This window comes from Narcine bancroftii, chromosome 1 (assembly GCF_036971445.1).
Source record: "Narcine bancroftii isolate sNarBan1 chromosome 1, sNarBan1.hap1, whole genome shotgun sequence".
Classification (NCBI taxonomy): domain Eukaryota; kingdom Metazoa; phylum Chordata; class Chondrichthyes; order Torpediniformes; family Narcinidae; genus Narcine; species Narcine bancroftii.
This window is the reverse complement of record NC_091469.1, coordinates 413,199,296-413,221,859: the sequence shown is the minus strand read 5'-3', so window position 1 is coordinate 413,221,859 and position 22,564 is coordinate 413,199,296. Positions and strand designations below refer to the sequence as shown.

The window sequence follows — 22,564 nt, the reverse complement described above, 5'->3', positions numbered from 1 at the left end:
TGCTCAAGGACGCCCCAATGGCCGTGGCGGACGCATCCACCGAGAGTACTGTGTGGGCGTCAGGCCATGGGTGGGCCAGTAGGGTGGCGCTAGCGAGGGTGGCCTTGGTCTGTGCGAAGGCGGTCTCGGCCTCTTTCAACCAACCAAGTGTCTTTTGCTTGGCTGAGATCAGGGGAAACAGTGGGCGCATTATGCGTGCAGCCCCCGAGATGAAGTGGTGGTAGAAGTTAACTATCCTGGTGAACTCCTGCAGGACCTTGAGGGTGTCTGGCCTGGGGAACTGATGTATGGCCTTGACCTTGTCTTGAGACAGTGCTGCCCCATCCGCGGTGATAGTATGGCCCAGGAGCTGTAGCGACTCCTTCCCGAACTGACTTTTGGCCACAATGACGGTGAGGCCGAATTCAGCCAGGCAGGTGAACAATGTGCAGAGATGGGACTTGTGCTCATTGTGATCTCGATTGGTGATGAGGATGTCGTCAAGATAGATGAACACGAAGTACAAGTCTCTACCCACTGCATCAATGAGCCGCTGGAAAGTTTGGGCTGAGTTCTTCAGGCCAAAGGGCATCCGAAGGAATTCAAAAAGGCCGAATGGGGTGATGATGGCGGTTTTGCCAATGCCATTCGTGTGTATGGGGATTTGATGGTAGCCCCTCACCAAGTCGCCCTTAGAGAAAACTTTGGCACCATGTAAGTTGGCCGTGAAGTCCTGAATGTGGGGGATTGGATATGAGTCAGGCGTGGCTGCGTCGTTGAGCCAGCAGTAGTCCCCACATGGGCGCCAACCCCCAGAGGCCTTTCAGACCATGTTTAGGGGAGAAGCCCAGGGGCTGTCTGACCTGCGAACTATGCCGAGTTCCTGGAGGCGGAAGAACTCCTCTTTCGCTAGCTGCAGCTTCTCTGGCAGCAGTCGTCTGGACTTCGTGTGGAGTGAAGGGCCATGTGTGGTGATGTGGTGGCGGAAACCGTGCTGAGGCATGGTGGCGGTGAATTGTGGCTATAAAATGGCGGGGAACTCATCTAGGAGGTGGGAATACTTGTTCCTGGGTGTGCAGACGGTCGCTATCCCCGGGCTTTGCATGCTGGATGTCTTGAGTCAGAGGGTGTGGAAGGTACAGGCGTGAACGAGCCTCTTGCCCTTCAGGTCAACCAGCAGGCTGTGCGCTCGGAGGATGTCGGCTCCTAACCGTGCAGTTCTCACGGTGGCCAGTTGGAACTTCCAGCTGTATTTGTCTGGCCCAAGGTGGATCTGAATGGTCTGTGTGCCGAAGGTCTTTATGTTGGTGCCGTTTGCTGTCCGCAGGGTGGGCCTTGTACCCTCATGCGAGATTCGAGGGCTGTCAAGGGCAGCACGCTCACCTCTGCTATGGTGTCCACCAGGAAACACTGTCCATTGGTCTTGTCAACCTCGTGTAAGAGACTGTTTGTGTGGCCAGCCGTCACGGCCATCGGCGGCAGCTGGTCTGGTCATTTCCTTGGTACAGACGGGGTTGGCTGCATTTGCAGACTTGGGCTCCCAAGTGTTGGTGGTTGAAACAGTAGGTGGATTGGTGCTCCTCTGTCGTCTGTTTGGGGGTGGGCTGTGGTCGGCTGGGTCCAAGGCGGGCGATCTGGTTCATGGCGACCTCATTCTCTCATTTAGTTCGCCACAGCATGTCGGCGTGGGCTGCAACCTTCAGGGGGTCCGAGAAGTCCTCGAACGCTAGTAGGAGCTGGATGTCTTCTGGCAATTGTTCAAGAAAGGCTTGCTCATACATCAGGCAGGGTTTGTGACCTTCTGCCAGTGCGAGCATTTCATCCATTAAGGCGGACTGGGCTCTGTCCCCCAGGCCATCGAGGTGCATCAGCTTGGCCGCACGCTGTCGACGGGAGAGACCAAAGTGCTGAGGAAGAGGGCTTTGAGGGCGACGTACTTGCCCTCCTCTGGACCATTATGGATCAGGTCGTCCACTCTGGCCACATTTTCTTCATCAAGGGCACTCACCACATGGTAGAACATGTTGAGTCCGAGGTGATCTGCCTAAGATGAATCTGTGCCTCCGCCTGCCCGAACCATATGTGGGGCCAATGGGTTCAAAAGGGGGGAATTTCACAGAGACAGCACTGATCGCCGATGAATCCATGTTTGGAAACCAGACAACGTTAGGGCTCTGTGGGATCACCAATGTAGCAGCTGCTACAACACAGAAACACACCACTGAACTCGATGGTGGTTTCAGTTGAACTGTTTATTTGAATTTCAGACATGCCCCATTAAGACCATCATGAGTTCCGCCCCGTGCAGCTGTGATGTCACCACGTTTTCCAGGGTGCGGGCTGTGGCCTAAGCCACTAGGCAAGAGCAAGCCCCAACGGCGCCATCTTTTTGAAGCTGCCCCACCAGCGTTTACAGTACAAGTGGGGCCGGTTTGCTCACAGAGATGTGCGCCGCCACAAGAGATTGGACAAACATTTGTTGTTTTCTTTGGAGCATAGGAGGCTGAGGGGTGACCTGAGAAATTTATAAAATTATAAAAGACATTGACAGAATGAGCAATCAGAATATTTTCCCCAAGGTAAAATCGTCACCGATGAGAAGATATGCAATTAAGGTGAGAGAGAGCAAGATGTGCGGGACATTTTTTGTTACAGCTTTGGATGCCTGAATGGGCTGCTAGGAGTAGTGGTTGAAGCAGATACAATAGTGGCATTTTAGAGGCTTCTGAGATAGACTCATGAATATGAAGGACATGGAGAGATACATATCATGTGCAAGCAGCAGAGTTTAACTTTAAATTGGTCATCATATTCAACATAGACAAATGGCCTGTTCCTGTGCTATTCCGTTCTATGCTCTAATCACTGAGGAGGCAGAGGCTGTTATTTTCATTTTCTGTCACTCTATATCATGGCTACCAGTTGAGGCTCTCTTCCTGGTATCCATTCAAAGCTAAATAAGATTCTTGGCAATATTCTGTCACTTTGATGTAAAGATGAATGTTGTCATCACCAACCAAGTGAAACATTTTCAGAAAAATGACCCAATTCCATTCCTGCCTTTGGTCATAGGCCGATAAAAATCCTCATTCATGCATTTGATACCTCTGTATTTAACAATTCCAATGCACTCCCAACTGTTCTATCAACAGTAAACCGAAGGGTATACAATCATTGCCAATGATTCAGCATGCTCATAGACCCATTTATCCAGCATCCCCATGCTTCCAAATCTACTCTGCCATGTGGTTAAATAATACATTAAAATGTAATTGCTCAAGTTGCAAATGGAAGTAGCATAGATAGTCAACTTGACTGACATGGAAGAGCTGTTCAGCTCTATAATTAAGTTTACGTAGAATAGGACAAGACAGGATTTACTTGGAATAGTCAGAAATGGAGGCAACAAAGATGTTTAGCAGTAAATTAAGTGAGCGAGAATGAAGCTGGATAATGGGAGATGGAAATATATCATCTTAACGATGGGACACAAATTTTTAAATCCCTCCACAGCCTCATCCCATTCTCCTGTGAAACAGAGTTTGCAAATTGTTCAGACACTGCATGGACTTCAGTGCAGGAAGGGAACAGATGTAAGAAGTATTTGTTTTTGTTATAAATTAATATGAATTAATCTGGAATCCTGGCTTGCTTTGAGGCAAGAAAATGGCTACAATAGCTCTAGATACGCATTTGTCATGTACAGACTATTAAATTCTCAGTTAAAAACAGTTTGAAAGATTAAAAAAGAGCATGTTCTTTAAAATTGCCCCATGAATTGTTTCGATTTTTTTTAACCTTTTATAGTTTTTTTCATTTTTTAAAAAAATGTTGCTTTAGATTTTTTTAAAATGCTTTTGAATTTTTATTACGTCTCTGATACAGTACTTCTAAAGTGTGTTGTGTATTCGATAGCTGATGAAGCTTATTTTGGGTATCTTATGAGATCTCATTGTGGTCCTGAAGAACCTGCCAGTGTGTAGAACTTCACCACCAAAGACTCATCCTTATAGTTTATGAAAGAGAATCTATTTAAAAAAAAATGATATCAGCAGTCTTGGTATTGAATACTGCTAATTAACATCTGTGAACAGGTTGACATAGATGTGCCATTTCTGTGCTTTTATGGCTGTATCTGTGGAACATGCCACTAAATACTTTACCTGTACCATAACAAACTAAAGAAAATAATTTTACAATCATGCATCTAAATCTAAAAGGCAAGATGCTTGGAATCTAAAACATATACCAAAAAAAGTGGAAATATACAGCTGGTTGTTCCAAATTTGCTTTGCCACCTACCAGGTGATCCCAGCACCAGACACATCTTCCCCTCTCCATCTTCCACAGGGACTGCTCCCTCATGTCTTCCTCATCCACTTCTCCTGTCCCTTATCTCCAACACCTGTGAACACAGGAAGTGCTACACTTGCGCCAAAAATCTTACCCTCCCATTTCCACCATTCAGGGTACACTTCACTTGTGAATCTGCAGTCATTGACTGCATCCAATGCTCCTGTTGTGCTCTCATCTAGATTGGAGAGACTGAATGCAGACTGGAAGATCGCTTCATTGAACACCTCAGCTCTGTCCACTGCAATAGTAGGGATTTCCCAATGACACCCCATTTTAATTCCCTGCCCCATTCCCATGCCAACATGTCTGTCCATGGACTCATGCACTGCCAGACTGAGACCACCTGCAAATTGGAGGAACACCACCATCTGGGCACCCTCCAATCAGATGGCGTTAACACCAACTTATCTGGTTTCCGTTAGCCCTTGCACATTCCCTTCTATTCGTATTTCTCCTTTCCTCTAGCTCTGCATTCACAGAGCCATCCCCTCTCCTGATTAATTCTCACCTTTCCTCTAGCTCTGCATTCACAGAGCCATCCCCTCTCCTGATTAAATCTCACCTTTCCTCTTATCTATGTCAAATTATCACCCTTTGTCTGTTGGTCTGTGCTCCTCTCCCTGGGTTTCTTACTCCCCAGCCTTTTAATTCAGGCACTTACCTGCTTTTTACTCATACCTTGAAGGAGGAGTCAGGTATGAAACGTCAGTCATATATCTTTACCTCCTATGGATGCTGTGCAACCTGCTGAGTTCCTCCAGGATTTCTGTGTTTTTGCTTCTTTATTTGTTTACAAATACATTCATCTGCTTTATATTTCCAATACTCATGTCTTGTTTCTTGTGGGGTATGTCCTATTAAGAATATATTCAATATATTGACTTCCATTGTAATTGTCTATTAGTTTAAATTTCATTACCCAAGAAGGCTGCTAACCCTTTTATTTTAAATATAAACTAGTTTCTTTCCAGTTAGGTCCAAAATTTGATTGCCTACTGTATCAAATACAGATAGAACAAAGGAGTCTAGTTAGGAGTGAATTGGAAAAACTTAAGCTTAATTCTAAGGAGCAGGTTGTTGTGATTATAGAATACAGGTTTTATAGCTTTAATTTTTGCCAAGCAATAAAAAATCTTTTATGTAATCAGCACGTAATATTTGAGGATAGTGCCAAAACACACAAATGATGCTTGAATAGTTTTTGAACATCATCCAAGTTTTTAGATTGCAAGCAATTATATTTAAAAATTCCCAAATACAACATACAATTATGGTGCCAAGCGAAATAACAAGTTAACATAATTTTCATGAATAATAAAGGGAAATGCAAAATTAGAAATTTTGTGTTATTCCCAAGTGTCCCAAATTGATTGCGATGGACATGACATATCAGAAAATCATTCTTTTCAGGGAAACAATTAATTCGGCAAGAGTGTACTAATTAATTACCTGACAATTGTTTAAAAGTAATTTATGACATTATCACATATCTCGAAAAAATACTGCATTCTCTTGGAAGGGGAAATGGAAGCATAAGACCCAAACAAAATCAGTAGAAGTGGTTAAACAAACAAACACAATAATTTGAGCTCATATTATACACCCATGTGCTCAATATGCTTACGATAATTATAGTTGGTAGTGGAGAGGGCCACTTTCCTACGAATGACCAGTCTGCATTTCTTAAGCACATATTGTACTAAGGACAGGAACACTCCAATAATAATTTAATTCACATTTTTTAAATATTTTTATTCTTTGGCTTGGCTTCGCGGACGAAGATTTATGGAGGGGTAAATGTCCACGTCAGCTGCAGGCTCGTTTGTGGCTGACAAGTCAGGCAGACATGGTTGCAGGGGAAAATTTGTTGGTTGGGGTTGGGTTTTTTCCTCCTTTGTCTTTTGTCAGTGAGGTGGGCTCTGCGGTCTTCTTCAAAGGAGGTTGCTGCCCGCCGAACTGTGAGGCGCCAAGATGCAAGGTTTGAGGCGATATCAGCCCACTGGCGGTGGTCAATGTGGCAGGCACCAAGAGATTTCTTTAGGCAGTCCTTGTACCTCTTCTTTGGTGCACCTCTGAGACAATGGCCAGTGGAGAGCTCGCCATATAACACAATCTTGGGAAGGTGATGGTCCTCCATTCTGGAGACGTGACCTACCCAGCGCAGTTGGATCTTCAACAGCGTGGATTCAATGCTGTCGGCCTCTGCCATCTCGAGTACTTCGATGTTAGGGATGAAGTCGCTCCAATGAATGTTGAGGATGGAATGCATTCCAAGCATTCCTCAAGGAAAATTAAGGGATAGGCTTGATGAGAGGTGGGATTTAAACTGAATGCCATCTCTTTCAGATCTGAACAGTGATCTTTTGCCACAAAAATTGAAATAACTTCATTAGAGCAGCACAATAAGCACCCTCTCTTCCACACTCTGACAGGCCCTGCATATTTACCCAAAATAGACATTTATTTCTGCTTGTTCGGATGATTCTGTGCCTTATAAATCTCATTTGGGCATCCACAGAATGCAATAACAGCCTAAACTGAGGACATCTGCAGCTCTGATGACAATTTTCCTCAATTTACCTTATTGATAAAATTTTCCACGTAATGTGCAATTAAAATGCTATAGTTCAAAACAACAATATAGATCCAATTGTTTAAATCCTGCATGCCTTCATCCTTTTACAGTCCAGATTGTGGAGACTTGGCATCTTTGGAAAACTCAGAAAGTGTAAGAACACAAAAGGACTATTTTAAAAAATACAATTACAAATTCAATTTAATTTTCCTTATTTAAATCTCTACCATACTATTTTGATAGGTCTCTTTGGCTTGGCTTCGCGGACGAAGATTTATGGAGGGGGTAAAAGTCCACGTCAGCTGCAGGCTCGTTTGTGGCTGACAAGTCCGATGCGGGACAGGCAGACACGGTTGCAGCGGCTGCAGTTGAAAATTGGTTGGTTGTGGTTGGGTGTTGGGTTTTTCCTCCTTTGCCTTTTGTCAGTGAGGTGGGCTCTGCGGTCTTCTTCAAAGGAGGTTGCTGCCCGCCAAACTGTGAGGCGCCAAGATGCACGGTTTGAGGCGATATCAGCCCACTGGCGGTGGTCAATGTGGCAGGCACCAAGAGATTTCTTTAGGCAGTCCTTGTACCTTTTCTTTGGTGCACCTCTGTCACGGTGGCCAGTGGAGAGCTCGCCATATAACACGATCTTGGGAAGGCGATGGTCCTCCATTCTGGAGACGTGACCCACCCAGCGCAGCTGGATCTTCAGCAGCGTGGACTCGATGCTGTCGACCTCTGCCATCTCGAGTACTTCGACGTTAGGGATGAAAGCGCTCTAATGGATGTTGAGGATGGAGCAGAGACAACGCTGGTGGAAGCGTTCTAGGAGCCGTAGGTGGTGCCGGTAGAGGACCCATGATTCGGAGCCGAACAGGAGTGTGGGTATGACAACGGCTCTGTATACGCTTATCTTTGTGAGGTTTTTCAGTTGGTTGTTTTTCCAGACTCTTTTGTGTAGTCTTCCAAAGGCGCTATTTGCCTTGGCGAGTCTGTTGTCTATCTCATTGTCGATCCTTGCATCTGATGAAATGGTGCAGCCGAGATAGGTAAACTGGTTGACCGTTTTGAGTTTTGTGTGCCCGATGGAGATGTGGGGGGGCTGGTAGTCATGGTGGGGAGCTGGCTGATGGAGGACCTCAGTTTTCTTCAGGCTGACTTCCAGGCCAAACATTTTGGCAGTTTCCGCAAAGCAGGACATCAAGCGCTGAAGAGCTGGCTCTGAATGGGCAACTAAAGCGGCATCGTCTGCAAAGAGTAGTTCACGGACAAGTTTCTGTTGTGTCTTGGTGTGAGCTTGCATGCGCCTCAGATTGAAGAGACTGCCATCCGTGCGGTACCGGATGTAAACAGCGTCTTCATTGTTTGGGTCTTTCATGGCTTGGTTCAGCATCATGCTGAAGAAGATTGAAAAGAGGGTTGGTGCGAGAACACAGCCTTCCTTCACACCATTGTTAATGGAGAAGGGTTCAGAGAGCTCATTGCTGTATCTGACCCGACCTTGTTGGTTTTCGTGCAGTTGGATAATCATGTTGAGGAACTTTGGGGGACATCCGATGCGCTCTAGTATTTGCCAAAGCCCTTTCCTGCTCACGGTGTCGAAGGCTTTGGTGAGGTCAACAAAGGTGATGTAGAGTCCTTTGTTTTGTTCTCTGCACTTTTCTTAGAGCTGTCTGAGGGCAAAGACCATGTCAGTAGTTCCTCTGTTTGCGCGAAAGCCGCACTGTGATTCTGGGAGAATATTCTCGGCGACACTAGGTATTATTCTATTTAGTAGAATCCTAGCGAAGATTTTGCCTGCAATGGCATCAGTGTTATCAGTGTCTATGCTCCAACCCTCCAGGCGGAACCAGCAGAAAAAGACAAGTTCTACACCGACCTGCGCAACCTCATCCAACGCACCCCTACAGCCGACAAGGTTGTCATCCTGGGCGACTTCAACGCTCGTGTCGGCAAAGACTCAGAAACCTGGCCAGGAATCCTGGGCAAGCATGGAAGTGCAACGACAATGGGCGCCTCCTGTTGGAGCTCTGCGCAGAACAGCGGCTTGTCATTACAAACACCCTTTTTCAGCAGAGGGACAGCCTTAAGACCACCTGGATGCATCCCTAATCCAAACACTGGCACCTCCTGGACTACATCCTGGTGCGAGAAAGTGACAAACGAGATGTGCTCCACACCAGGGTCATGCCTAGCGCGGAATGCCACACTGACCACCGGCTGGTTCGCAGCAAGCTCAACCTTCACTTCAAGCCAAAGCCCAGGAACAGTAAAGCCCCCAGAAAGAGGTTCAATGTTGGAAACCTGCAGTCAGACGAAGCGAGAGGAAACGTCCAGGCAAACCTCAAAGCAAAGCTCGACGATGCAACCCGCCTCACGGACCCGTCCCCTGAAACCCTCTGGGATCAGTTGAAGACTACCGTACTGCAATCCACTGAAGAGGTACTGGGCTTCTCCTCCAGGAAAAACAAGGACTGGTTTGACGAAAACAGCCAGGAAATCCAGGAGCTGCTGGCAAAGAAGCGAGCTGCCCACCAGGCTCACCTTACAAAGCCGTCCTGTCCAGAGAAGAAACAAGCCTTCCGTCGCGCATGCAGCCATCTTCAGCGCAAACTCCGGGAGATCCAAAATGAGTGGTGGACTAGCCTCGCCAAACGAACCCAGTTCAGCGCGGACATTGGCGACTTCAGGGGTTTCTACGAGGCTCTAAAGGCTGTGTACGGCCCCTCACCCCAAGTCCAAAGCCCGCTGCGCAGCTCAGACGGCAAAGTCCTCCTCAGCGACAAGATCTCCATCCTCAACCGATGGTCAGAACACTTCCAATCTCTTTTCAGTGCCAACCGCTCAGTCCAAGATTCCGCCCTGCTCCAGCTCCCTCAACAGCCCCTAAGGCTAGAGCTGGATGAGGTCCTCACCCTGGATGAGACATATAAGGCAATCGAACAACTGAAAAGTGGCAAAGCAGCAGGTATGGATGGAATCCCCCCAGAGGTCTGGAAGGCTGGCGGCAAAACTCTGCATGCCAAACTGCATGAGTTTTTCAAGCTTTGTTGAGACCAAGGAAAACTGCCTCAGGATCTTTGTGATGCCACCATCATCACCCTGTACAAAAACAAAGGCGAGAAATCAGACTGCTCAAACTACAGGGTAATCACGTTGCTCTCCATTTGATAGGTCTATTTTACTGACAAAAGCAAAAAAAATCATCTCCCCTGTGCAAAAATGGTAGGGTTGATCATTTGTTGCAACTATGGTGGAAAGGTCATAGAAACACAAACTATTTCTGAGAATGTCCTAACCACCCCCACTCCCCAAGAAGCTCCTGTTTTTAGTGAGTGCCACTTTAAAACAGGCTACAAAACTTTCACAGCTCATAGACAGAAGGACACCATTAAGTATTGACTATAACAGAGTAGTGTTCTGGAAGAAGACAAAAGAACAATGGTGTTTATTTAGGATAAACAGATGGTGAGTAAGACAAATGATTGAAAGTCTCTTGAAGAAGTAGGATTCAAAGGTGGGGTGACTTTGTGTGAAATGGACAATTTTGCTGGTTCTCCTTGTCAGGAGAAGTAATGACCCACTGTGACCATTGTAATGGTCATTTTGATTATCCCATATCTGGGTAAAGGAAGCAGGAGGATTTCTGCATTTGGATCATGACCATTCTGATAGTCATTTAATTTGACCTGTGCCTGGGTTTTGGAAGCACTGTGGAAGTCACACATTTAATTTCCCTTCCGCAAAGAAAAAGGGAGTTGTGACAATCATTCATATGAAAAGACATTTTTCTGGAAGCAACTTAACATAAGATTTGTGAGTTTTCACCAGTCTGATCACACAGTCTCTTTCATCTCCTTTGTGATTACCTCTATGCAACAGTTTAAAAGTTTTGAGTTTCACCACAGGATTTCTAAGACTTAACATTGAATTGACTTTTCAGAATTGTGGCCAAGTTGGTTTAGGTAATCCACACACACACACACACACACACACACACACACACACACACACACACACACACACACACACACACACACACACACACACACTTATTCATGCACATTTGGGGTAAAGTGTAGATTTAAGTAAGATGACATATTATTTGTAATTTTTAATTAATATATTGTTTTGAAAAAAATTGTCTTGTTTCTATTGTTGCTGGTCTGTGATGCAATATAGTTTTTTTAAAATTTCCAAATACTCATTCTATTACTAATCCAGAACAGTATGCTGGAAAAACAGGATATGCAAGTTCACATGCCATTGTGCTAAGAGTTTAAATGGGCAGAATTTATTATAATCCATGGAAGCTTTTTGAAGCAATATATTAAGATGCCCTACTACTATAAAAGGGTGGGCCCGTGGTTAGCACAACACTATAAAAGTGCCTGCGACCTGAGTTTGAATCTGGCACATGCTGCAAGGAGTTTGTACATTCTCCTCGTGACATGCATGGGCTTCTCAGAGAGCTCCAGTTTCCTTCCACACTCCAAAAACTATGAGTTAGTAGGTTAATTGGGTACAAATGTGCGGCATGGGATTCATGGGCTGGAAGGACCTTCTATCATGCTGTATAATTTTTTTTAAAAAAGAGGCGACACTTGACCTCCTCTTAAAAAATGAGTTGTGTCAGAAGGAGAGCACATTAAGACCAATAACCATAATTCTCATAGTTTCAAGATAGTAATGGAAAAAGATAGGGCTTATCTTCAATTGTGTTTCTGTGACCTTTCCATCATGGTTGTTACAAATGGTCAGATCAACCCTGGCACTTTTGCTCAAATGATGAAAACAAGGGAGACCGATTTTTTTTTTTGCCTTTGTCAGTAAAATCCCAAATTGAGGCAAGGCCAATTTTAGTGGTAGGTAGATAAGAATTTGAAAATTTTGATAGGAAGAGGCTGGTTGCAGGTAAAAGGGAGGAGGCTTTTCAAAATGAGAAGTGAGAGTGAAGATCAAGGCTGCCATGAGTAGAGAACTCTGGTTGATGAGAAATATTGAGGTTCGGTCAGGAAAATGTAAGGATCCATTAGTTATAGGCAGCTGGGATCTTGCGAGTACCAAAGTATCAGGGATGCAAGAATACATTCAAGAGGGAGATTTTAGGAGGTTAAAAAAGGGACCTTGAAATATCTCTGGCATATAATGTGGAGAAATATATTAAGAGCAAAAGGGTAACCAGGGAGAAAAATAAGTCAAGTTAAAGGAAAGTGGACAAGATTTCAAAGGAATTCTTGGTTTTGTTTATGTGGAGTAGGACACGGAAACTAGTGAGTTCAAGGGAGGAAAGAGTGATATGCTGAAGGAGGAGGTGTTGGCAGCTATCACAGAAAGTAAATCCCTTGGGCCTGACCAGGTATATCATGGCAGATTGTAGAGGGCCAGGGAATAGTGCGCTGGGGCCCTGAAGAGATTTTTGTATCTTTGTTAGCTGTGGATGTGGGATTGAAAGGCTGGAGGGCTGCAAGGACAACTCAGAGAATATAATTCTCATCGATTGAATTATTGATTATAGGAGTTGAGACTGCATGTTACTGTTGAAATCATTGATTTGGCCACACTTGGTGTATTGTGAGAAGTTCTGGTCGCCATGTTGTAGAAAGAATGTGATAATGCTAGAAAGGGTGCAGAAAAGATTCATGGATGTGTTACTAGAACTGAAGGTGCCAAGTTGCAAGGAGATATTGGAACAATTTAAATGTTTAAATTTAGACATACAGCACAGTAACAAGCCCTTCCAGCCCAGGGGCTCATGCTGCTGAAATACACCCAATTAAGCTACAAGGGTGAGAGGAAACTAGAGTGCCCCGAAGAAACCACTGCACACACCGAAAAAACATACAAACTCCTTACAGACAGTGTTAAATTAGAATCCAGGTCACTGCAGTGTAATAGCATTGAACTAACCACTTCATTAACCATGCCAGCCAAAATGTGCTTGAATTGTTTTCCCTGGAGCACAGGAAGCCCAGGGTGACCATATAGAGGCTTACAAAATCATGAAGACCATAGCGAGGATAGATATTCACAGGATAGGAGATTTTAGAGCTGGAAGCCGAAAGGTTCAAAGTGAGTGGGAAAGATTTGAAAATCAAAGGGATAAGTTTTCAGGGGTGTTGGTTGAATGGAACAAACTGCCACAGGAGATGACAGAGGCAGGTACAAATGCAAAATTTAAAAGACATTTGCACAGGTACATAGACTGAAAATGTTTAGAGCAGCCATTCCCAACAGGGGCCATAGCCCACCCCTTCATAACACATTTAAAGGGGGCCATGGACTGAAATCATAAAATATTTTGTATGTTTTTATGTAGTCAGTAGCAGAGAAATACGGAAGAAACCAACTAAACGACTGCTTCACTGGAGAGGGAGCCCATAAATATTGAGCAGAGTCCTTAGGGGGTCTATAGCCAAAAAGAGGCGAGAATAGCTGGTTTAGAGGTATATGGGCCAAATGCAGGAAAACATGATTAGCTTAGATAGGCATCCTGGTCAGGAGTTTCAATGCTGAATAACTATGAATCATTGTTACACGGGGAATCTCCATATCATGTTAATGTGCAAAATACTATTCACTATTACTTAAATCAAACAGTGGTCACAATGAAAATACACTATTAGTCTGGAAGGCTGGCGGCAAAAGACTTGGGGTGAGGGTGAGGGGCCGTACACAGCCTTTAGAGCCTCGTAGAAACCCCTGAAGTCGCCAGCCTTAAGACCACCTGGATGCATCCCTAATCCAAACACTGGAATGTTATGGAATGCAAGATTAAAAAAACTGATGTGTCCATGCATTATTTCTGATAATTTATGCACAACAAATCAAACAGCTTCATGAGAACCAAGAGTTGCTGCTTCCTGTAATGCCATTTCCAGTGGCTCTTGGGCATTATCATCAATATTTTCATCTTCTTCCCATACCTGCTGTTCATTCCCAATCTCAAATGGATGTCACTGCCACTATCAATATCGAATCTGTCTGGCATTTAATAATAACATGGCCCTCCATCTGCAAATAAGTACTCAATATTTCTTGTTTTTGAGCTATTGTGGCCACTGGTATCACAGTGGACATGACGAAATAACCACACAAGGCCTTTTCTAGAGTGATCAAATGGATTTACTCTTCATCACCCGTGCAAACTTTTAAAAGCCAGAATCACACGTTCGACACATGCTGACGTCATCACGCACTGATGTCACATGGCCAGTTCAATGCTTCCTGGGAGTTGTAATGCTGCTATACTATCTTGAAACACACTGCATGCAGACAATGTTGGAGTTCAATAGGAGATGTCCAAGCTCATATTACAAATAAGTAAAGCATATATCTCAGAAATCAATGGCTCAGTTTGTTTTACCCTGGTAAAGTTAACAATTGCAAGATCATACAGTATTTGTTTATAAGCGACTCTCCCTATAAAATGTGTGATAACATATGGTAATATATCAGTAAGATATTTTGGAACAACATTTCCTGGAATAAATTAACTTTACTGAATTTCAAAGGGTCAACTTGTGCACTCAACATTCCTAAAAAGTTAGTCCTTACAGAGCTTTTTATTTGCCTCTAAGCTTCAGTTCTTTAACTGCGCCAGAGGCACGTGCACAACAAAAATGGCATCTGTGAATTATATTACAAAACAATCTACAAAATGCTTCATTAATCTGATTTCTGTCACTGCTGATTGTAAGTAACCTCTTCCTGCAGTAACACTTTTAGTTCCATTATCAAATGCAGATATTTACTCATGTGTTCCTACCATGGACCTGTTCTTAAAAGCAAACACACAAATGTGATGATGGACAGGTTGAAACCATTTAACAACATGAAAAATCAGTCTTTAGAAAAATACAGTGAGTTGATTGTATTGTTGTTTGTAAGCTATTGCAATGAATGATATGTTGTGCATATGAAAACTTTTAATCACATTCTTCTGGGCAGATCATGCTGAATTAAATAAAACACACTGGGGATATCAGTTCTATACAGTGCAGCACTCTAAACTTTCTCTCTTTGATAGAACAATCCTCTCATCTCAGGAATTAGCCCAGGAAATCACTTCTGGGTGACATGCAATGGGTGTATATTCTTTCTTGAACTAGGAAACAAAGAATGTACATATTGCACCAGGTGCAACTTCATCAACATCCTATACAATTGTAACAATTATTTTTCCATTTCTAAATTCTAAGCTCGCTTAAATAAAAGCCAACAAGCCATTTATCCTTCTAATGACTTGCTGAAGTTATATTCTACTTTTTTGTGGTTTCTAAGAAACTAAGAAATAGGAGCAGGAGTAGATCATCTGGCCTGTTGAGTGTAATCTATTGTTATACAAATTCATGGATGATCTTGCTAGAAACTCAGCTCCACTTACCCATGGATTCTCAATAAGCCTTAACTTTCCTATTCTTCAAAAATCCATTTACTTGAATTTATTTAGGACACAATGTGGAAGTCACTTCTCCTCCCTTGCACAAATAATTCTCCACAGGTTCTCCAGGAGAAGCATTGCTTCCTAATCTCAGTGTTAAATCTTCTCTCTGAATCTTGAAGCTATTCCCACTTGTGCTTGTCTCACTTGCCAGTGGAAAGCAACCTCCCTGCTTCTGTCTTATCTATCAATTTCTGTTATGTACATGACAGCAGTGATAAAGATTAGCCCATTATATAACACTTACTCGAATTTAACTAACTTATCTAAACTTGACCAAGTTTATATACAATTATCTAACTTAAACTCTTAACTATGGGTGAATATATTAGTGTATGTGGTATACTCCCAAGTCACTAGTCACTACAGCTCGAGGCTCAATTCTTGGAAGGCAGTTCCAAGTCAAAGTTCAGAAATTTGGAGATGATATGTGGGCTTGAGATTGATGCGACACGCAGGCTTTAGATGGTTGAGGCATGCAGGACTTAGATGAAGGGTGAGTCACACAGACTTTAAAATGGTGAGATATGCACTTGGAAGGAGCAGTTCATGAAGTGGGTGAAAGAGACAGGGGGTGACAGAAGGTCGATTAACTCACAAAAACCCTTGTTTTGGTACTTCAGAGAAATGTCCTTTTTAGATGAGGCCCTTCTTCAGCAATTAGAACCCCTTTTATGGGTCAGTTAGAGTGGAGTGCAATATTTCTTCACAACAAAGAACCCTTTTTGTGGGTCAGTTGAGTAGAGTGTAGTATTTCTTCTGCAACTTTAAAAACCTTCCTGAGGGCCAGTTGAAGTGGATTCTCATCCCTTGGTAAGCAAAAGGAGGAAATCTGACAATTCAGTCTATAACCACATAATGAGGCCAAGTGGGTTTCTCAAACCCACAAAGGGTGGGGAGAGGAGGGGGAAATCGAAGAGATGTTTCGCTTGGCTCATGAACAAAATGTGTACTGTCTTTTTAAGAAACTGGTCACATGGTCTCTACCCCTGGCTTCTTCAGTGCTGCTCCCCTTCACTCTGCAAATGTATCAACTTTTTAGAACATGCCTCTTCAAAGCCTGCTGCTAGTTCACAGTCACTTTCCAAAACCTGCAGGCTTTTGAAAAATCTGGTCTCTTAAAAGGACAGTTCCACACAAATAAAATGAACAGGAAAATGGTGAGGGGATTGGGGTAGGGGGAAATATCACACTTCATAATTATATATGTCTTTAGAAATTCCTCCCTTATATTTCTAAACTCCAAAGTGTTTTTTTTCCAGGATACATAATCTCTCCTCAAAAGAATACCCACTCATTTTGGGTATCAACCTCCTAAACCTCCCCTGGACTGCTTCCAAGGTGAGCACATCCTTGCTTGTTCGGAGACTAGAACTGCATTAAGCACTAGAACCCTGTACAGTTGAAGCAAAACATCCATGCTCTTAAATTCAGGTCCTCAACAATGGCCAACATCCTACTTGTCATTTTATTACCTGCTGCACCTGTTAACTAAACTTTTGCAATTCATGCACAAACACTCCCTGATCTCTCTGCTCAACACCATGCTGCAATGCTTCAACATTTAAATAATAGTACCAGTAAATATTTTTCTTTCCAAAGCAGACAATCTCATATTTCTACTCCATCTGTCAGACCCTTGCCCATTCATTTAATCTAATGTACATCTCTCTGCACATTCTGTTTCTCCACACAATTTGCTTTCTCACTCAAATGATCCAGTGATCATTAGGGGATCAGATGTGGAGAGGGCAAGCAAATTTAAATTCCTGGTAGTCACCATCTCAGAAGAATTTTCCTGAAACCAACACACTAATGTCATCACGAAGAAAGCATTTTCGCACCTCTACTTCGTCAGGAGTTTGTGGAAGTTTGGTATGACTTCGAAAACCTTGGCAAACTTCTACATATGTGCAAAGTGTGCTGCCTGGCTGCATCATGACTGGTACAGGTACACAATCCTTTATCCGGACATCTAAAATTCGGAAAGCTCCTAAAATCAGCATTTATTTCCTGGTGCTGGTACAGCGGAGGGAGGGAGAGGGGGAGAAAGAGAGAGAGAGAGAGCAGTGCGACTAGGTGGGGGGGGGGAAGAGAGATGGCAGCGCGACACTCGGGTGGGTGGAGAGAGGAGAGAGAGATGGCAGCGCAACTTGGGCGGGCGGGTGTGAGAGAGACAGCAGCGCGACTTGGGTGGGCGGGGGTAGAGACGGCAGCGCGACTCAGGCGGGCGGGGGGAGAGACGGTAGAGCGACTCGGGCGGGCGGGGGGAGAGACGGTAGAGCGACTCGGGCGGGCGGGGGGAGAGACGGTAGAGCGACTCGGGCGGGCGAGGGGAGAGACGGTAGAGCGACTCGGGCGGGCGGGGGGAGAGACGGTAGAGCGACTCGGGGGAGAGATGGCAGCGCAACTTGGGCGGGCGGGGGGAGAGATGACAGCGCAACTCTGGCGGGCGGGGGGAGAGATGGCAGCGCGACTCAGGCGGGTGGGGGGGAGGAGAGAGAAACGGCAGCGCTACTCAGGCGGGCGGGGGGGAGAGAGACACCAGCGCAACCAGAAGGGGGTAGATACAGCAGCATAATTCAGGTGGTCTTAAATCTGGGGCAGCTGGCTTTTGTTCTGAAATCTGTAAAGATCTGAAATTTGGAACACACTGTTCCCCAAGGGTTCCGGATAAAGGATTGTGTACTTGTATAAGGGCACATACAGCTTTGAGCGGAAAGTCCTGCCAAAAGTAGTGGATGCAGCAAAACTCTTCCTCACCATCGAGAATATCTGCACGGAACACTACCGTTAGAGAGCAGCAGCAATCATCAAGGATCCACATCACCAAGGAGGTGCTCTGTTCTTTCTGCTGCTATTAGAAAAGAGGTATAAATACCACAAGACTTGTACCATCAGGTTCAGGAACAGTTGCTACCTCTCCACCATCAGACTCCTAAACAACAAACTCAAACCGAGACTCATTTAAGGACTCTTACTTTGCACATTATTTAATTGCTGAATATTTTTTTTTCTGTAGTGCAAATATGTTTCTTTGTTTACATTTCTCTCTTTCATATACGTACCTTTTTTGCACTACTGATAAGTAGAAATTCTGCCTGACCTTCAGGGAATAGAATCTGAGGGTTGAATGTGATGTCATGTATCTACTCCGAAAATAGATCTGAACTTTGAAATCTAAGCAAACTTAGATACTTAGCATTTGATTCCCTCCTCCAAATGCACAGGAGCACCTATCAATTCCTCCCATCAATCTTCAAGACATCACATTTTATTTGCTATCTTATTAATGCCCTCAGAAAATCAAAATATCTTGCATTTTATAGGTTCCCTTTTATTGATAGCATGTTACATTCTGAAAGAACTCGAGCAAATTTACAATTATGTTCTTTTCGTAAAATAAGTTGATTTGGTTGCATTAAGTGTCTCCAAATTAGCCATTTCTTCTATGATTTATAGTCTTAAGTAATCTGCCACAGCTGGTGATAGACTAATTGGCCTATAGTTTCCCCATATTTTGCTTCCTCCCTTCTTGAACTTTATTCTTGACCACATCTGTGGTTTTCCAATCTACAGGTATCCTTTCAGAACAAGGCGAATTTTGTGAAATTTGAACCAACAGCCACTTCCTTTAAAAACCTTCGGACACAGGCCATTGTGACTTGCCCAATACCTTCACTCTGAATGATAAGGATTGTCACAAGTTCTTTCATACTACTTGAAATTAGCCAGTTATCTTTGGTATACTTGTAGCAGCCACCACAATGAAGATTGATTCAGTATGGATTTAAATTGCCTGCCATTTTTTGGCTTTCTTTTGTTAATTCTGCAGTCTTCACCTTCAGGGGCCCCAATTTTAACTTAGCTACCCTCTTTGTTTTTATATATTGATTGAATCTATTGGTGTTTGAATTAGCTTCTGACTTAGTATTTTCCTTCAGCTCTTTTAATCATGGATGTTTCATTTTTCTCAGTCCCTGATTGAGATAAACCTGGTGAATGTTATAAAGTAACTAGTTAAGTGAAGAAAACTGAGGTCCTCCATCAGCCAGCTCCCCACCATGACTACCAGCCCCCCCACATCTCCATCGGGCACACAAAACTCAAAACGGTCAACCAGTTTACCTATCTCGGCTGCACCATTTCGTCGGATGCAAGGATCGACAATGAGATAGACAACAGACTTGCCAAGGCAAATAGCGCCTTTGGAAGACTACACAAAAGAGTCTGGAAAAACAACCAACTGAAGAACCTCACAAAGATTAGCGTATACAGAGCCGTTGTCATACCCACACTCCTGTTCGGCTCCGAATCATGGGTCCTCTACCGGCATCACCTACGGCTCCTAGAACGCTTCCACCAGCGTTGTCTCTGCTCCATCCTCAACATTCATTGGAGCGACTTCATCCCTAACATCAAAGTACTCGAGATGGCAGAGGCCGACAGCATCGAATCCACACTGCTGAAGATCCAACTGCGCTGGGTAGGTCATGTCTCCAGAATGGAGGACCATCGCCTTCCCAAGATCGTGTTATATGGCGAGCTCTCCACTGGCCACCGTGACAGAGGTGCAGCAAAGAAGAGGTACAAGGACTGCCTAAAGAAATCTCTTGGTGCCTGCCACATTGACCACTGCCAGTGGGCTGATATCGCCTCAAACCGTGCATCTTGGCGCCTCACAGTTCGGCGGGCAGCAACCTTCTTTGAAGAAGACCGCAGAGCCCACATCACTGACAAAAGACAAAGGAGGAAAAACCCAACACCCAACCCCAACCAACCAATTTTCCCCTGCAACCGTGTCTGCCTGTCCCACATCAGACTTGTCAGCCATAAACGAGCCTGCAGCTGACGTGGACATTTACCCCTCCATAAATCTTCGTCCGCGAATCCAAGCCAAAGAAAAAGTATATTCCATTATTCATCCACTGACCTTTCTTTTAGCCTATTTTCACAATACATTCTGGACTACACTTCTTTGCAGCATCAGCGAAAAGAGGTGGAGGAGGAAACTGGCAGTAAAAACATCTTGGCACTGTTTAAACTTCTTCTTTCTTTGGCTTGGCTTCGCGGACGAAGATTTATGGAGGGGGTAAAAAAGTCCATGTCAGCTGCAGGCTCGTTTGTGGCTGACCAGTCCGATGCGGGACAGGCAGACACGATTGCAGCGGTTGCAAGGGAAAATTGGTTGGTTGGGGTTGGGTGTTGGGTTTTTCCTCCTTTGCCTTTTGTCAGTGAGGTGGGCTCACTGTTTAAACTTATGATATACGGTAAAAACATGAGTGACCATCAGGATTTAATCAAAAAGATTTAACCAATTCACCACCAGTAAGAATCTTTGAAGCTAGATCATAGCATGCCAAAGGCTGGATGTACTGCACTGAGAGATTCAGTTCCTCCTTTGTAAAGTAATTATTGCCACGTCTGGAGTAGTGGCTTCATTCATCACGGTTCTTCTTACTATTCTGGACATAAAAAATGAAAACCTGGAACATATGCAGGATAATTGGGATGCTACTCATATTGCCCCAGTGTGCAGAGTTTTTGGTTAGTTTGATTGAACTGTAATTTGATTGAAGTACATTTATTTGATTTGGTTGCCTTTCAACCATTCTTACAAGTTCTCTATTGACAATGTTTCCTTAGTCATAACCTATCTGGAAGATACAAGGAATTAAAATAAACCAACTTATTTTGATGTTATTATCCAAAAAAATCAATCCATAATCAGCAAACTTCACTTATCCTTGGCCTACTTAGTGTAAAACAAATTGCTTGTGATTTCTTGGAGCACATACATAGTGGAAAAGAAGAGGGCAGTCATGCCAATGTGCATTATGCAACTGAACTTTCAAGAGTCATTAAATATCTGATTACGTATTCTTGATAGACAGTTTAAACTTTCCTTTGGGACATAAGATTAATTATGACTGGTTCTCATGGGCACATTCTGTTATTTATTGTTGGATTTCATCAATTAGTCTAAATCAAAACAGCAAAATTCATGTAACATGTCAATACCACTTTCCTGTAACAAACCAAATAATGTCTAAATATTTGTATCATAGATAATTCTTGACATCCTACAAAACAAAGCAAATAAATTTTGTTTTCTGAGGCATAGTGTAGCTTAATTGAACCAGTTCAAGAATTTCCAAGTGAAATCATTACGTCACAATACAATTACGTCATTTGGAACGCGCAGGGTTTTCAAAAGCTGCTTGTGACTGTTTAAGTAAACAACTTTGACTGAACTTCGACTCAACTATGTCTGTTCATTTTCTTGTTCTTCATTTCGCACTGTGACACAATTACTACATTGGAGACCCCAATTTTGGACCCAACGTGGATAATACAGTGATTTCGCTCAAAATGCCTGTCTTTGGACCACTAAACATGAAGTTTGGTTTGAGCAGGCTGAGTTACAGTTCCACATCCGCAAGATAGAAGTGGACGCCGCTAAGTACTATCATGTGGTAAGCACTCTCAACCAGGATATAGCCAGTCAAGTAGTGGATTTTCTTCGGGACCCACCAGCTCTCAGCAAGTACGAAGACCTAAGCCCTCCTTCTCCGGATTTACGGCCTTTCACAGAAAGAGCAAGCTGCACAGCTCCTCCATATCAATGGCCTGGGGGACCAGGCCCCTTTAGAGTTAATAAACAACATGTTGGCACTGGCAGACAGCCATAGGCCTTGCTTGCTCTTTGAGCAGTTGTATTTAAAGCATATGTCAGAATACATCCACCTCATGTGGGCTGAGAGGACTTTGATAACCCTCGAATAGTGGCCGCTCGTGCAGACATTCTTTGGCGTGCGAAACAGCAAGGTCCACAGAAATTAGTGGTGTGTTACATCCAATGGCCCAGGTTCCACGAGTACCGATAACAAGGGCGGATGTTCCCTGCATGACTCCGTGACAGACACCTGATGTTTTTACCATCAATGCTGGAGTTCTGCAGCTCGTTGCTGCCAACCCCCTTGCACTTTTCCGGGAAAACACCATGCCCAGTCATTGGTAATGGCTACGGCAGCTGGCCACCATAACAGCCTACTCTATGTCTGGGACGAACACTCTTAGCACAAATTTCTAGTTGACACAAGCGCGGAGGTTAGTGTCTTTCCTCCTTCAGGCTTTGACACCCATACCAGGAGTGCAGGAATGGCGCTCACTGCAGAGAATAACAAATTCAGCGACAATAAGTTCACATGGAAGTTCATTCTTGTTGT

General features: G+C 43.9%; 1 protein-coding gene across 4 annotated transcripts in view; it reads right to left on the bottom strand.

The window, feature by feature from the left end:
• Positions 1–22,564, bottom strand: part of ube2e2 (ubiquitin-conjugating enzyme E2E 2) — a 321,809-nt gene that overhangs the window by 122,276 nt on the left and 176,969 nt on the right. The window lies entirely within an intron of this gene.